Source organism: Oreochromis niloticus, unplaced genomic scaffold, assembly GCF_001858045.2.
Source record: "Oreochromis niloticus isolate F11D_XX unplaced genomic scaffold, O_niloticus_UMD_NMBU tig00007364_pilon, whole genome shotgun sequence".
In the NCBI taxonomy this organism is placed as follows: Eukaryota; Metazoa; Chordata; class Actinopteri; order Cichliformes; family Cichlidae; genus Oreochromis; species Oreochromis niloticus.
This window is the reverse complement of record NW_020328517.1, coordinates 346,481-352,480: the sequence shown is the minus strand read 5'-3', so window position 1 is coordinate 352,480 and position 6,000 is coordinate 346,481.

Here is a 6,000-nt window from a genome sequence, read left to right as displayed (position 1 = left end):
TTCTGTTGTCAGGGCAACTTCTCGAGATGTGACTCAATATGCAAATTAGTTGAATGAGTGGGGACAGAAAAAAAAGAAAAAAGTCAAGTTTCCTGTCTGAGACATGAGTGAAGTTTGCATTGAGAGAAATATATCTGTGACTGTGTGAGAAGAATTGTTTGGTCAAATATATGATAGCAGCCGCAGGACAATTAAATAAAGTCTGTGACTAAGTGCAGTCGTGCAGATTTGGAGAAGAAGTTTATAATTTAGTGATGACACATTGTTATAAAGTGTTTAGAAAGGGCTTAATGGGAATATTACTGTTGGGCAAACTGTGCGGCTTTTAACAAGATTTTCTGTGTATTTAGCAGGTGAAACTATGTCAGCTGACTTCAGACTGTCAGGAAGCTGAAGAACCTGAGGCCAAGCACTGAAATATGATGTGGGCAAAATGAACAGAGGGAGTGATTTTAAGTCTGATTTCAGACCATGTAAGGTTTAGTTAAGCCAAGAGTCGGCAAAACCTTTATGGCCTGGAAAGTTCTAATTCCCACAACATATTGTTAGATTAGTAAGCAAAACTTTTCTGTGATGAAGATTTTTGGGGTTGTTGTTTTAGTGATGGGTTCATTCTGTCAGTTAGGTTTGGCTTGTTTTCTTATTTCAATAGAGGGAGTTTTAAACATGGACATATGGAGGAGGGGCTCCTTCTTTTTGTAACAGTGCACTTAGAGAAAACTGTCAGGTGTCGCCCCCTTTGGTGATGATGTTTGTGCTCTGATGAGCTAATAATCAGCTCTCTTTTTCTCCTTTGTTGTTCTAAGCAGGCCTGCAAGATTGAATTAACAGCGCTGTAAAACATTTTTGTGAGAGCAAATATAAGGTGAGCTTTTCCAGATTACAATGGGCTGAGGAAAAGGTCACCTGTGGGAACCTGCCAGTTCCTGTCTAAAAGGATTGCAGCGAGTCAATCCAGTCCAAGATCATAAAGAAGTCTTTTTCTAAAAACAAAAGGAAAGACAAATAAATGAGCTCATATTGATGAGGGTGGAGAATCTGACCCTTTGCTCGTGAGGCTCCACTATCAGCAAGATCTGGTGTGAATGCGTGTGCATGTGTGTGACTGGACTGTGACTGGACTGACCATGTGGACTAAAGTGTTGACTGACTTGACACTGAGACAAAGACTGGACCAACGTTAGGATGAGTAGATGCTGACAAACGATTCACGACGCCGGTAAGAAAAGGGTGGATCCAGGAGCACGAGAGAGAGAGGGAGACCGAAAGGTTCACATGAGAGTGTGGAGCTGCAGACTCCACCCTTGGGCGGCTAATTTTGGGTTGCTGATGTTTGCTTTAAGAAAATGTTGTTTTATTGACTGGGTTTAGATGATGGTATCACATTATATTGTTGGGAAAATGCCAAATGCTAAAGGGCAGAAGATGTTTGATATTACTGATGTTACCATTAACCAAAGCAGGCCACTGTAGAAGTCAATGACATTTTATAGAAGCAAAATAGAACCAAAGCAAAATGTAGGAGTTATATAGGGGATTGGTAGACTTGTCACATTCCAGATCCAGTTATGGAATAACAAACACTGGTCCAAGGGAAAGGGCAGGTGATACGAGGTGGTGCTGGAGGAAAACGAGCAAAGTAAAGACAGCAAACCTATTTTGGTTCGATTTGATAAAGTCAGATTAAAAGAAGTACCATGACACTCAGAGGATCAACATGAAACTAAAACATACGCAGATTTTGTATGAAGCACATGACTGATAACTGTTCTGTTTTAAGTTTAGTTTCTTATAGCACAGAGTGGATCACAGTGAGGGAAGGACAGGGGGGGAACTGAGTTTTAAATGTGAAGTTGATGCTAATATACAGGTTTTGTTTCTAGGTGGTTCTGGGGATGCAGGCTCTGGGTGGAGCCAGGAGCTGAAAAGATCGAACATGATAATTAAACTGATTTTATTATTTAAACACATGTTTGCAGCAAATATACTCGAGAGGAGAATCGCTGAGGTTTTCTGAGAAATGATATGATGAACCTTTTTTAATTTTCTAGTTGTGGTTTTGTTTGACACATGAAGATGTGTCCAAAGGGGGAGTTTTAGGTCTAATTTGAAACAATGGATTATATGATCAGTGTGTGACTTCAAGTGTGTTTGATCATTTAGCTACGGTAAAACTTAGGCATAAGTAATTGCTTTTATGCTTAAGCTTAACTGATTGAAAATGTTTGTTTTCTTTATGATTTCTTTTACTAGAATAAGCTTATAATCATTTTTCATACACACATTACAATTGCACTGATAGGAGTTGCCACTCAGTCTTGTGAAGGTCATAAGCTTCGTTCAGCGCGACTGTCTGGATTGAAATATGGTAGGAAAAGGACTCAGAGTGCTTAGGGGTGAATGCAAACACGCTTACACACAGAAATAATAATCAGGCTAATCCTTTTATTAGAGAGTCCCGAATGTGATACTTTGAACCAACTTTGAATAATCAAGAGAAGAATTGATGAACATATTAGATTATTGAGGCGTAGCAGAGAGAGGTGTTTTCCTTTTCTGTCCTTTACAGGAGAAGATTCCAGAACCACAGCAAAACCACCAAGGGGTTGGTGAGAATCCAGGACCCAAGAGGAGGGTGTTAGGGTTCAATGTTGAGAGAAGAATCCATAAATAACCACAGATCCGGTCCAGTGTGCAATTAGACGGCATTTTAATGAATACACATATGCGGAGTCAATACTGTTCAGATTCAGTATTGGACTAACTACAATCGTCAGCACAAAGACTTTTATAGGGTTGAAACAACAAAGCCCCCTCTTTTGCAAAAACAGACAAAGTACAGCTTACGTCAACTTAAACCACAAAATGTTCCATGAACTTTAACATAGCTTTAAAGAACATTGTCTTCGGGTCGGTGCTTCCCCTCAGCTCGTCTTCGCTGTTGCTTCCCTCTGGGACATCTGTTGCACTTCCTCTAAGTACGTCGGCACACATCTTCACTTCTGCCCTACCAAAATAGATCTACCATGGTGTGTATGTGTGTGTGCGTGCACGTGCGAGGGCGCGTGCATGCTGTGTACTGCGTACGTGTCATGACCTCTCACTATTTGTCTGTCTGTACGTGCAGAGTTTGCATCTGCTTTCTGAACCTTAGTTGACCTCAACTTAAGCAACCAACCAGGCTCAGGCCATCCTGTGTGTAATGATCTTGACTTATATGTGAAATATATAAACAACTGTTTCAGTCTACCACAACTACTTAAGGCTTAATCCGCAATAAATGCATACTAAACACCCTTGCACTTAAACTCTGGCTTCAGTTTCACTTCTGCAAAAGTATGCTCTGCAGACGCGTTTCCTGTCTCATTTTGGCACAAAGTGTATTTTCCTGTCTCTGCCCTCTACACAGAGATCATAAAAGCATTAATAACATTTAAATTATAGATTCAACTCAACCATTTAAAATGGTTCTTCTTTGGACCTGTAATAAAGGCTAATATAATACCAATATATTTGAACATCTGAGTGCATCTGAATGCAACATCACTATTAACACTGAAATGTTAATGATGATTATAAAAATAGCAGCAAATAATAGCAGTAAAATATTTCTATTCCTGACAAGGGGCACCCAAAAGAAGCACAGAGCACAGAGAAAGCTCTCAGAAAATGTGTTGTTTGGATTGAAAAGAAGATTAAAAGCTTGTTAGACAGAGGTTATAATGTGAGCACAAAGTAATGAAGGGTAATGGGAGGATTAGCTTTAGTAATAGTTTGTATGATTTTTATGTGATGTGCAAACACAGTGTTCAGAGCGGATATGCTCCACCCGTTAAAGGGGGCGAAGGGACAAATGAAGTGACCTGTAAGTGTGGCTTAGAAACCAGGAGTAAATGTTTAAAAGAGGAAACGGGTTAACTGTGTAGAGATCGTTTCCATAGACTGACAAAAGTAATGTTGGACCTTTTTACCAGGACAAAGTTAATTATATCTGTTTTTAGTTCACAGTAGTTATTGAGGGAGTCAGTTAATTAGGTTAACTCAGTGGTTCCCAAACTTTTTTGCTGGGCCCCCTTGTTTAACAAGAAAAATGTTTGCGCCCCCCACCCCGCGCGTGCACGCGCGCAAGCGCACACGCACAAACTCATCCTTCAACCACACCACCCATATTTTGCTCCATTGCGGTTTATTTCACACCTCAAACATTTATTAAACAATTAAGCAAATACAAATAATCTGCAATGAATTACAGGTAGTAAGAAAATAAACTACCAACTCTTTTACGCTCCGTCCACACCTACACGGGTATTTTTGAACGCGCAGCTGTTTCGGCCACATGTAAACGGCGTATCGAATCACCGAGAACGGAGATTTTTTAAAACTCCTTTTTTTTTTTGCGTTTACGTGTGGACAAGGAGGAATACAGAGTTTGTCACGCAATGTCAAAGGTATGTGCCTCTTTTCACGTCACACTGTGCGCCACGTTATTGTTTACATGAGATGAATTGCAGAATGGCAGATAGAGACAAAATACTGTTACTGTTAATCTGACTATCTGCAGGTTTTACAGGCTTACATATACAGGCCATTACTGTCCCTGCATTTAGAAAGGCAGAGGCATCACGGTGTAATTATTTTACATGTAGTTGTTTTTTTTCCTGTGTAATAATGTTCAACATTGCTATCAATACATTTTTCAAAAAAACCCTCTGCAAAATGGGTTCAAAAACATAAACAACTGTGGGATACTGTTTGTCCGTGATTTGAACAGCCCAGCGCTGCTCCCGATGCAGGGAAAACTAATTCTGCAGGGAGACCTACCTCAGCACTTGTGCAGGTGAAACCAAAGGGAAGATATGCTTCACCATATTTTCTAGTCTTTGGCTTAGAATGAAGTTGGTTTGGAAACATATTCAGCGATGCTTCATCTCCTGCTTTGCGTTTGTGTGGGCGCCCCGTGCTAGCAGTGTCCAAGCGTTGTTTTTGTTTTGTTTTTTTTCCCTTTTCATGCCGCGCCCCCCTGCAATAGCTCTGCGCCCCCCCTAGGGGGCGGGCCCCACACTTTGGGAACCACTGGGTTAACTCATAAAATGAGGTAAAAAGGGGGAGACTGTTACCAAATAAATATATATTCTTAGTGCTTATTTTCTGATTATATTGTTTTTTGTACTTTGTAATAAAGTCTGTGAGAGAGGTCAGAGGGTGACAGGTCGCCTAGCAACAGAGGCTTTAGTAAGGGGAAGAAACAGGAAGTTTAGTGCAGAGCTGCAGAGGCATATTAATAAAATACAGGAAACCAGACAGAAAAAGCAGAACTAAGTAACACACACACACATTAGTCAGAGCAGAAGGAGTTGTTTAGATGGAAACTGTGTGTGTCTGTGTGACCTATAGCAGAACTATGTATACCCATTCTGGCTTCTAATGCTTTCAGACCTGAGCGTGTGTTAGTGGGTACAGGTCTCCGTTTCCGGAAATGTACAATAAAGATCAATTTTTGAACTTGACCACTCTGAGTCAGAAGTCTTTCTCTGTCACCAAAAGAATTCAAAAGAACGGAATTTAATAGTCACATGGCATCGATTTGTCACATGGCATCGATTTGTCACATGACATCGATTTGTCACATGACATCGATTTGTCACATGGCATTGGTCTGTTAGGTTTTGGGATGAGAATGTGTTGGATGGTTACCTGTCTTGGTCTGGTGGAGGTCTCCTCCCATAAGAAGACTGATGACTTTTTCATGAACACTGAAGTGTTTCTTTCTTCTCTCTCCCCTCAGATGACTTCACACTATAACCAAGGACACCTCATAGGGGATCATCTGATTGTGGCTTCTCTAATAATCTTTCTAATAGTAATATTGTTCACTGTTATGTTACAGAGTGAAGTGAGATTAGTGCTGTAAAACTTCCATAACACTGAACAGATGCCACCACAGATATGTTGAAATCTCAGTCAAAACAAGTCAAAACAAATGAAATCCATGAATCAGAA